The sequence below is a fragment of the Pezoporus wallicus genome, unplaced genomic scaffold (genome assembly GCF_028554395.1).
Source record: "Pezoporus wallicus isolate ANWC-B61680 ecotype Strahan unplaced genomic scaffold, APGP_CSIRO_Pwel_v1 contig_5542, whole genome shotgun sequence".
Taxonomy (NCBI): Eukaryota; Metazoa; Chordata; class Aves; order Psittaciformes; family Psittacidae; genus Pezoporus; species Pezoporus wallicus.
Genome location: NW_026640165.1, coordinates 3637196 through 3649290, shown reverse-complemented (window position 1 = coordinate 3649290; position 12095 = coordinate 3637196). Strand labels below are relative to the sequence as shown.

The following is a 12095-nucleotide window of genomic DNA, read 5'->3' as shown; positions in this document are numbered from 1 at the left end:
CTTAGCTAGATAAATTTAAATCAGACCTGTTGCTGTTAGAGTACAAAAATGAGGTACTTTTGGTTTTGACAGTCAAAAAAGTAATAATCCATAAAAGATATGTTCTATCATTAGCATTAGTATGGATGTTGAAACTCTATTTCTGTTCTTTTCTTTTTTGTTGATATTTGTGCAAAGGAAACTTAATTAGATTCAGCCTAGATAGCCTAAATCATCTGTCATCCTTGACCTGAATGCTGATGAAACACTGTTTAACTTTTTTGTCAGTCTGGTGCAGCCATGTGGAACTGGTGAGTTTTAGAAATGGAAGTTTTATTGCATTATATAATAAAGTAAGTACAAAGTTAACTGCATTATTTAGTTTTCATTGTATTCAGTATATGTTGTGTGGTGCTTAAAGTTTTTGTGTGGTGCAGAATTTGATACTGGAAACAAATAACAGCTGCATTGATTTGTTCATGTGAATGGGTCTGACCTGCAAATGGGGCTACATCTGTAACAAGTACAATCACAAAATCTCTGAAACTGTGTGCCGCTGCTGCCAGTTTAGACCCTTAGACTGAAGTCATCCAGAGCTGGACAGACCCTTTCTTCTTGACTTTCAAGAAGTCAGGGATACTATTTTAATTCTCTTTCCATTCACTGTTACATTTTTTCCTTGTTCTGTGTTTTATGCCTCACCTAAACCTGTGTTGCCGAGGTTCTGGAGATGCAAGGGATTTGGAAGGAGGAACCTTTCAAGGCCCCATCAGGTAATTTAGGTGCAATTCCTTATGCCCATCACTTAAGCTGATACAACCACAAAGTGTATGTCCTTGAAAAGGACTTTACAAAACAGTATTAATGGAGTATCATAATGAGATAACTTCATAGCTGTATAGTACTTGGAAGGAGATGGTGGTCTAAGCATGTATTTTAGCAGTGTTAATGCTTAATGTTTTTGGTTACATAAATGTAACATGGGCAGCTGAAGGTGTACAGAGTTTTCAATGGCAACCTCTTTACTCATTTGAGGAGGTCTGCTGGGGGTCAGGTACTGTCATTCAATCAGTATAACAACACTGCAGTCACTGCTGGGACTCACCCACTGCTGTTATCATCAGTGTAGTTTTCAAACATTCTCAAGAATCTAGACAAGCACTTTGGAAATTGATTAACATTGAATTGTGCTTAGCTGCAGTTGCACTGCTTCTGGCATCCAAACAAGCCACATTCTTGGCTGATTAATATTCTTGCACTAGCAATGTTTTGAACAAAGTAGATGCTGAGATGTTTATTAGTGTAAGAGCTGGTGAACTATATATGCAGGTGTTTCAGTGGACATTCAGTTTTATTGTTTTGTTTTTCAGCTAATCTGTTATAGAGAGCTTCTGCTAATACAGCTGTGTTGGTATGGTTACACAGGTAGACTTTTCTGTGGAGGTGCAGTGTATTTTTGGAAAAGAAGCTTTTCTGATGACAGGAAAGTATAGATTGATAATAAACATAATTAACTTAGCTGACAACAGCATTCCCCTGCTGACTTAGGTACACTCACACCAGGAGGATTTACTGATAAAGTTGTGCAAGCTAGGGAGTGTGCTTTTTCATGCTTATCCTCACATTGCTTCGTCAGCAACATGCTGTAATGTAGATGCAGCTGTGAGTTGTATTTTAAACTTAGTTGTTCTACAAGCTTACAAGACTACATTTTGCTGTATGTATGGTTTTGTTTGCTTTAATTAATACAGAAAAAGAAAACCCAAACTGAATTCATATGGGTCCCTACACATTGAAGTATTAGTTTTTGCATGTTTTTACCACTTAAGCAAACTGGTGTAAGTGCTTCTGAATGTAATACTCAGGGCTTTTTATGGTGGCTGATCACTGTTTGGTCCATCCATATGCCTTCCTACTGAGCTATTATATCCATCAACTTTACTGTAAATACAATGGAAGAAGCAGTTCTTTAAAATAAAATTGGGCAAAGGCAGTGAAGTTGCCAAGCAAGCTAACCCAAAGCCAGCATTCTGCACAAAAAGAATAGAAGCAGAGATAGCCACTTATACACTAGGAAGGACAACAGTTCTGGAGGGTTCAGTACTTGGTAGTACTGAAGATATAAGGCAAGGTAAGATAAATGAGATAAGTAGACATGTAGTACTATGGAAGAAAGAATAAAGGGATGTTAAAGAATAGAGATAGCCAACAGCTAGATTGAAAGGGGTTAGATATGGGCCAGCAAATCACATAGTCTCAACAGCTCTTCCAGTGTAGTACAATTTTTCTCCAGAAAATTGAAGAGGAAAAAAGGAGGAAGGAATCAAAATGAGAGAGCAATGACCAGGAGGAGTAGTCATTGCAGACAAGCAGTCACCATAGCATTTCGTAGCTTTTTCTCTGTAAGTGGCCTTCCCTATTGCGCATGAATTGAGCAGGGGTTTGAAAATGTGAGCAAACTTGCCAAAATATACTTACTGTGGTGGTGCACATGTATGGAATTGTGCACACTTGCACTCTGTATTCAGTAACAGTGAAAGAATACTGTGAAACAGGAAAGAGCATAAATATGTGCTGTCTCTGGGTAAATGTCTGTTTCTTTTTTCTGCTTCTAGAAGACTGATTGATGTGGGCAGTTTTCAAAGGCTGTTATTCACTAAAATATTAGTAGCGGTCCCCATATTTACATTCCATGTGGGTTTAGGTGAAGGGTTTTAGTTTTATTTCTGTCTGTCACAGCATCAACTGATAATCCGACATTGTTGGGCATAGTCTGGAACAGCACTCTGTGTCCAAGGAGTACTTGCTTAACAGCAGTCTGGTTGATGAAACTGCTCTTTCCCCAAGTCTGATGCAATATGCAGTTGAGACTTAAATGACTCAGAGGAGGAAGGACGCTTCTAAGTGGAAGTCTTGGGTAGGAGACAGGGAAGTTGGCAAAAGCAACAGGTTCTCTTTCCAGCATACTTCTAGTTCCTTGAAATTCCATCTTATTATGCTTCCAGTACATACAGTGAATTGCAGCATGACAGAACTTCGAACAGAGGAATAAATCAATGTATATTTGTCTCTGAGCCATGATAGTTCTGTTCATTGCCAATAGAAATTTCTTTAAATTACACTACCTATATCAGTTTCTAAACTCCACATTTAACTTGTTATCTATTAGAACAAGGTGAAAGGTAAAATCATTGGAGCATTAGCTAACTTTTCCTGCAGCTAAAGCATCTTGACTTGCTGAGAGAACTTTAAAGGTGCCAGAAGACCTGCTTAGTGCTATTGATGAGGAAGTAGGCAATAGCATTTCTCTAAATTCAGTAAGAGCATGAATCCCTTGGGACAGACACAGAACCACTTTTTTACCAAAGTCATAATAAATAGCAGAACTGTCTACTTTTGCTTTATTCTAAAAGCTGTACGTGAAATGCAGCAGAATGTGAAAGGTGGGTATCTGGACCTGTTCCCCTAAATCTACAGACTGGCTTTTTGGATTGGTTTGTTTTTTTTAAAGTACCATCTGTAATTAACTGGATTACAAAACTGTGCAAAACTAGATTTTGGCATGTAATACGAGAGTGAGTAGGGCTCTCAGATCCCTCAGGTTTCTTTTTAGAATATCCATACTCATTTTGCTAAGTGGCCTCACTTTCTTTCTTCATGTCAGTTTGTATTATTGAATTTTTAAGAGAAAACCTGAAACAAGTTACAGGTTAAGTGCCTTGTAACTCTAGGAAGGAATTTAACAGCAGATTTAGGTGTTTGGCTCAGCTTCTCAGTTTTGGTCATTTTGGTTCTGACGGACAACTTCGTTTCAAATTTCAGGAAATGTACCAGGTGTGGAGAGAAGTATTTCTCAGCATTATTGACTTCTTGGTTATCCAGCTGCTTCTGTGACTGCTGATACTAAACTGCTCTGACCTGTGGTTTGTAACAACTCTGATGAATGTTTATGTTGATCTTTGAGCCTCCAGACCTGTAAAGGTCTGTAAAAGATATGTTCCTTTTAGTTCATTCTCTGGCTAGCCTGTGTTTTCCATTGTTCTCAGAAAACGTATTCAGCACGAAGACGGTGCATTTGGCATGCAACTAGCATCAGTCCTGTCCTTGGCTTCTTATATTTTTGTTCAAAAAAAAAAAGGGTATTTAGAAGTGAATCTTTAAGTCTCCCCATGCATGTAAGAAGAATGGCAACATGATACTACACACAAGTTTTTATGAATTATCTTCAGCAGATATTTTCAGGTGCTCGAATGCATCAAGCTGTATGTTAATTGGCATCTACATTTATCTTGAGAACATACCTTTGTCCTCTGACAATATTATGACTGAATGCTGCAAGATTTAGTTAGATTGGTTTTTTTCTCTAGTCTTGTCTGTGACCATCCAGCTCCCTCACCAGCATTTTTTTAATTTTTTTTTTTTGTGGTTTCTCCTTGGATCTCTGTCTTATTTAAGCCTACCACTGAGTTCTCTTTGTGCCTCAAAGACACTGTTACTTCCTTTTTCATGTCATTTGCGTCTGTGTGAGGGATTAGTTTTCCTTGGTGTTCTGGAGGATAGCAAAGCCTTTACTATGCTATTCAACCCCATTTCACTCTCAATTAATTTCTCTTTGATCCAAATATATATTAGAAGGTAATTAAGTTTCACTGTTTGCTTTACAATCCATTTCTGAGTTACTCTGCATAGCAGTTGAAAAGTACACTTAAACTGAAAACAGCCTTCTTCCCTTCTTTTTTTAGCGTTCCACCTGTTTTCAGTATTGAAATCCTATTAATACAATTTCTGTAGAAAAGGATTAGTGGTAGAGTGAGTTCAGGTATTGTAAGGTGAATGACAAATACAGGATAGAATATGAATTCACAGTTGGCCTTGCAGTGTGTTGCATAGATAGCATTTCCAAAAATATCTTCAGTATAATACATCGTAGTTATCATTCAAGTCAAGTGAGTTGTATCAAAAAGTCATGTTTTGTTTTTCTTGAAGAGGAATAGAATTTGCTACTTTAGAGGCATGTCTGTATCAGGTCTCATTAACTGTTCTTTATTACTTGTATTTTTATTGCTGGTTTTGTGTTTTGTGTATGCTCTTGTTTGAATATGAGCAGATGTAAACATGAGTGATGAGTATAATTAAGATATTGCAGTTGGAGTTCTTGTAACAGGATCCTTCCAGCATGACTTTTGGTAGGAAGAAGTTATTGAGTGCTCCTGCAGTAATGCTGTTGGCTGAGCAACTTGTTTTACTAGTGAGAGTGTTGGAAGGGTTTATGATTTAGCAACACAGAGGCTGAGAGGTTGCAGAAGGAGATATAAGCAAAATTATATTGCAAAGAAAATGGGAGTAACTGCAAATATTTGGATGAAAAGATATGATATAAATGACAAAGCATTTTACATATTCGCTTTAAAGCATTGTTGCTCCTTATCCAAGAGGTATACTGTGTTAGAGAATTAAAGTAATTGAAAGTACTCATTAGCTGAAGATGGTAAATGTTTTCTCAAATATAAGAACATTGGTAGAATTGGAAAACCTGCATATTTTTTTTCTATTTAGACCTTGTTACTTTTGAAACAAAGGTAGAAATAGTACAAGTTTTTCAGCTAAGGGGAGAAAACTCAGACTCCAAAGTAAGAATGAAATATTTTGCTATTCATATCACTTTCTTATATAACACAGCATGTAGCATCATGTTGTAAAGTAATAAAAGAAAGAACAGCTTAGCTTCTAAACCTCAGAATGAAAATTTGCCATTTCTCTTGAATAGTCTTGACAGTTGTTTCAGGACTGGCAATCTTAGTGCAAGGAACGAACTAAGAATACTAATGTAAAAGCACCAGAGAGTCCCTGGCTTTCGAAAAGAAAATGATAAGGCAATCACAGGCAGCTCCTCAGAAGTTAAAACCATTTTAAATGGAAAGAGCTCAGAGGATTCATCTCTTCTACTGAAATTTTGAAGTATAGTGGTAATAATTCTAGTATGCATGGTCATTAAAATAAGACTTCACAAGTAGCCAGAGGAAATAAATATGTTATGCATCATTTTTCAAAAATCTCTCTAACTCTGAAAATCAGCCATGGGCTGGAGAACAGGAGCAATACTGAAATACTAATGAAGCTTGAAAACTTTTGTGTTTTATCTTTTTTGGCTTTGTTTTGTGAGAGGAGATACCTGCTCAGGGAGATAGTGTTTTATACTGGACTAATGAAACTGAGGGAACAACAGGTAGGTTTCTACCAGACGAACCTTTTTCTATTTTTTTTACACACTTTGATACTGAAAGTTTTATAAGTACTTCATGACAAAAACTTTAAATTCATAGTTCATATTATATTCTTGTTTCCACAGTAATAATACTGTAATTGTTAATATTATTAATATCGAGCTGATCCCATTCCACCTTTGTTGTCTATGATTTATATTAATTTGTACATTGTACCCTTCTGTTTGTATCAGTTCTCAGATAACGCTAGCCAACATTCTTAATAATGCTCTACAAATTCAAAATCGCTGGTGCTCTGCATTTGTATGTGGCAAAAATTAAAAGTTACAAATAATAATAATAGCAGTCATTAAAGAGTGTAGGAGAGTTGTAACATGATTTGATGGTTGGAAGTTAATACTAGAAAAACCTAAGCAGAAATACTGTCTAAAGAGTGAAGATAAGCAATGGTTCGGTAGGGGATGTCGGAGCTTCCTCATAAATTTAGTTCTTTAGATTAAGACAGGATGTATTGCTGAAAATTTGCAGTACTTCAGCTACAATTCATTGAGCTTGATTGAGGCTTTTACTGTGTGAAAAATCTATGTTCTTTGTGTAGAAAATCAGAGAAGATGATCATAACAGTCCCTTGGGCTGCATAACCTATGAATTGCTCTCAAAGCTATTCCTTTTCTAATTTCTTACTATTATTTATCTGTTAAACTCTCTGCAACAGTGAAACAGTTACATTACATTGATTTATACATGGCATATATATATGTGAATGCACATTAGATACAGATGTTTAATCTTATATAAAAATCCAATTAAAATGTGGTTTTGTTGGAGTATCACAAAGAATAGTGGGCCTTTCTTTGTGGTAAAAGGAAATTTAGTGGAGCAAGTTTATTTAAATTGATGTGTTTAAAATGAACTTTCTTGTGTTTGTGTAGGTGAAGGAAGAGGCCACCTCTACATAGTCTTTGGTTCATTTAAGATGTAAACTCCTGTCTAGGAGTGTGGTCTGTCTCTCTTCACTGAGAAGCCAGGAGAGTTGGGTCCTTCTGTAACATGGTTCATGAGAGGGGGTCTGTATCACAGTCTTTTTCCGAAGGAAAAAGTAACTCAGGAAATTTCTTCATAGTTCATATAATTAGCCAGTTGAAGTGTGAACATATGGGAGTAGTGAAGGAATAAATCACGCAGCAGCAGCTATATGAGTTTTTTAGAGTATTCCAATTTTCTGTCTGTTACACACTGCACAATAGAAGAAAATGTCCTTTATTTCATTGCTAATTATTGGCAGTATGCTCAAAAACAGTAAAAGTTAATGAGAAAATTATTATAGTAGAGAAATAGCAGTCAGTAACATTTCAGTATCTAACTTAGCTAAGAAAATCTGTTGTGTTTTATAAGCCAGATTGCAGCTTGAAGCTCATGCGTGTTTGTTTTCACTGATTTCAAAATGTGAAAGAAGCATTTATGTTAATAAATCCTTGTTTGCATTCAGGTTCTCCTTTGTTGAAGGCAAAGGACCATTCATCAGCACTCTGCATCTCATTGCTCTTTTCAGTCTGCTCAAGCATGTCTGGAGCGGGGCTGGGGTGCCTTTGGCTCCACTGGAAACATTATGTCATTATCTCAACAAGATGTTGTCATGCCAGGAAAGGATCAATACTTAGATGAGGAGCTGCTGGCTCAAAACTGTGTTGTTATTTTATAAAAGACAACTTGGAACACTTTCCAAGGCATTTCCCATGGTATAAATCTCCAGGGACTTGATTTGTCTCTCCGCCTAGTAAACTGAGTTGATTCATCTGAAAATACATGTCTGCCAACCTCAGATAACAAGAAAAATTGCACCTTCTGCCCACATTAGGTTTCAGCCTTTCAACTATTTCAATAGTATGCTGTCTTTGTGCAGGAAGTACTTCACATATCACTGATTAATCAATGGGGAAGGGAGGAGAAGGCTTTAGCCCTTTTCCTGCTGCTGACACCAGTCAAGTCTAGCCTTTAGTCTGTGTGACCACACAGCCCCGGGAACGCTGCATCGCGTGGGGTGCAAGGGCTGGCAGCCCCACAGGAACTCACCTGACTTTGAAAGGGCATTGTGCTGCAATCCTTCCATCCATCCTAGCCTACTTCCCTGCCGGGCTCCGGTGCCAGTGCTGTCAAATGTATCCTCCTCGGGGTCTCCAGCACAGACAAACCAGAACAGCCGCATGCCTCTGGGTCAATGTGTTGTGAAAGGCAGGACAGCTAGAGCTAAAGGGCTCTCTGTAGAAACAAGTTCACCTCTCTGCTGAGGAGTAAGTCTCAGAAGAGATTAAGAGTTGTTCAGGGTGCTAATCCAACATTGCTTTGGATAATATCACTGGTATACAGCAATCAAGGATTGTGCAATGGTGAGTGAAATGGATTAAAAAATCTGTTGGTAGAATTTTGTATCCTCTTCACACTGTCAGAGATGGCTTTAGCAAAAAGGCTGTATGGAAGTCCTGTAGCTCTGCATGAGCAGCCTGTTATCTGAGGGGCAAACACTACTTGGCTAGCTATTGCGCTTCATTTAACCCTCCTGTTGGCTCAAGTCCTAAGTAACCCAATTTAAGGATTTAGATGCTCAAAGACAAGGAATTATTTTGTGATGGCTTTTTGTTTGTTTTAATTGAAAAGCAAAATAATTACTCCAATAACCTTAAGAAATATGGAAAAGGAAAAAGGGAGGACTCAGCATCTTTTCATGATATATAGATGTACATATTACTTTTTATGTTAATAGGCTGTTTATACTATGGGTGATAAAAACTCAGCACAGTTTTGAATGAATTTGAATTGTCTTTATAGAAGTTGATCATTGATTTTATTATAGTAAACAGATGTTTCCCTTAACAGAAGGCAAGTTTAACAACGTCAAATCACTTCTATCTTACTAGTTCAGGTCTAATTTGTCAAAAATGCTCCCTGGTTCTTCCTTCTGTTCTGGGGTGCTGAAAATCTTGAAGAATTCATGTCCATTCTAGGCAAATTTAACTGTTATATGTCACTATTGAAACTTTGATTTCATTTGGATTGTAAGAGCTTCAGAATTATTGACAAAAACATTGCTTCATCTTATTTTCTTCAAACCTAAACAATACAGAACCTGCTTTTCATACAAAAACAATGGGATTCTTTACATCTGGAGGGAAGAGCAGCCCGAATACTTATTTCACGTTAAAAGAATTGCTCAGTGTTTGTTTGCTGTTTTGTTTCTTTTAACAGTGAAGCTATACAATCCTTTCCTCTGGCAGAAGAAACAGGCAGGCAACTTTGCCAGTGCTGTTGTGAAAAGCCTTTCATAGCATCCATCAGCTCCCACAGACTTCAGTGCACTTGTTCATCTCTTTGATACCAAGGAAAAGGATCAATATCTGAGAGGTCTTTTGTAGGCCTAAGAGTCCTGAAGAAATCAGCCAGCAATAGGCATCTGTGGTTCTCTGAATTTTTATTCTTCCATACAGCCTTTTTTCTGTTACCACCTGCTCATCTAACCTGCATTGCTATAGATTTTTCCAGTGGCAGGTAGGCTTCAATATATACGTACACAGTGCCTGGGAGAAACCGAACCTAGGTGGTAAGTTTTCACACTGCTCTGAGAAACACTGATTTTTATAAAGAGTCCAGATGCAGATATTACAGATTTTAAGAGCTGTAACCTTGAACAAAGACATGTTTTTTTCTCGGAAATATTCTAAGGACTTCTGTAGCAGACACAAGAAAGAATAGCCTTGTGTGCTTTTGAGAGAGGACTGGGATTCATGACTTGATCTCATTCTGTTACAATTAGTGTACTTCATTTGTCCTCTGTTATGCAATAAAATGAACTCATTGCAGCATCACTGAGTAAGTGGCTCTCACTATCATTTCATACAGGATCGATGCTTTTTCTCATCTAAGCTTGCAAAAGTAAAAATTCCTCTTAATATCCCTCATATAAAAGTATTATCAAAGCCCAGTGTCTTGGTTTCAGATTTCTGTTGACCAATTATTGGACTTTCAACATCTGATTTTTTCTATGGAAGAAAGCAGGTAGTGCAGGAGTGACTTTCCACTTGCAGAGGAGGATCCAGGGAATTCTTTCCTTGTCACCAATGTTTCCATCCTGTACAAAACCATAAACAGAGTTTTGCAGTTACTGATAATTCCTCTTCGAGAAAGAGCAAGCAGTTTCCTCTGAGATTGCTATTAATACCTTATTATAAGATTATGATAAAAGCTCTGCCTGGAGTCTGCCAGCAAAACAGCTGCTGAAGTAGATGTCTTGGTACTGCTTAGCACTGTAATGTTTTGGTAATCCCATTCCTGAAGATCAAGTTAATTATCATTTGCAACATGGCCAGGTGTCAAAGACCAAAATGTTCTGGCATGTTGAACCTGGCCTTTTTCACATCAGCATGACCTCCAGGCTGCTAATGTGAATCTGCATTTTTGAACCTAACTACTTTGAGGCAAAGACTGTTTATTACAGTAACTGCAACATTGACAACATTATCGCTGAAAAATGTTAATATGGAAAAGGAGAAAAACAGTCACTGAAGAGCACATCCTACTCTATCCCACACTCAGAAGTGTTGCCCTTATATAAATGGATGACTGGAGTGGGGATTTCTGCTTGAAACAAAAAACACATCTTCATGTTTATCTATTTTAAAGGTTTTTTTGTCAATTCATATCTTCCCTATACATGCTTTCCAGAGATTTATCAAAAGAATATTGACTTACATAAAAAGGAATTCTTCCTAATTCCAGTGCTATGATGGCTTTGCCCATACAAAACCCTTACAAAAACTCCTTGAGCAGCAGTAGTATATATGCTGTGCCAAATATATTCAGCTGTTTACTTTCAAGCTGAGCAGTGCTGCAGGGATCTTGGCATATGGCCCCCACTATTTGAAATCTGAGGAAATTCCCACTAGGCCTGAGACCAAACACCTTCTTGCAGGCATTTGATGGGCTTTTACTGCTGTGGTGTTTTAAAAGGCTGGTGGTTAGCAGCCTCTCACTGCCCAGGGATCCAGCTGAGTTGCTTCACAGAGTGCTGTTCAGCCTGCCTTGGTTGCAGACACAATTCAGCCACTCCCAGCTGTGTTCTCCCCACTTAGAGCAATGATTAATTTCTTCCCATGATTTCAATATAAAAGTCGTCTGCACTGAGTGATGGGCACTGCTTCTGTTCTGCTTTGCTACGTTTTTTAATATCAAGTGGTGAATGATTGTTTTTTTCACATTAGAATTTTCAGAAATACCATCTCATACATTCCTGGTTTTATTCTAGTGGCCCTACAGAAGCAGGCTGAAAACAAATCTGTAACTGAACATTGTATTTTTATGTAAGAGGCAGCTTTTAATCTCTTTAAACAGTACATACTACATGTTGATTAATACATATCAATAAAAACTGTTCATGAAGTCTTGAGTAAAAACTGGCTTCCTTCCTGATTATTCATTTTTCACCAGTTTGGTGTTTCTGATGTGTGTTTATTCTAAGCAGGGCTCAGAGCTCTGGAGGAGTTAACACATGATAATGCCAGTAAAGGGTAGAAAAGCTGACTGCAGACTGCAAAGTTGGTAGGCCCAGCACTTCCTACGTTTGTTGCCAAAGGTAGCATCCCCATTGCTTCTCATGGCAACTGCACTGCTGCAGTTCAGACTAGTGCCCAGCCACATAGGGAGGTTGAATGCATTGCAGCCTGAGAAATTAAGAATGATTAAAAAACATTCCTGTTGAATGCCCTAGAATACTGTAATAAAGAAAGCTTCTGTATTTGAAACATGCTCCAACAAGCCATGAAACTATTCTTAAAGTTGCATCATTTTGCATCCAGGAGAAAAATCTAAAGATTTGTTGAACATCCCTTGATTTGATGAAAG

General features: G+C 37.6%; 1 long non-coding RNA gene across 1 annotated transcript; it reads left to right on the top strand.

Moving 5' to 3' along the window:
* The first annotated feature begins 8327 nt into the window (after positions 1–8327).
* Positions 8328–10060, top strand: LOC130603827 (uncharacterized). Its single transcript, XR_008973295.1, has 2 exons — positions 8328–8590; positions 9447–10060. It is a non-coding gene; the product is annotated as an uncharacterized LOC130603827 (long non-coding RNA).
* Positions 10061–12095: the final 2035 nt, after the last annotated feature.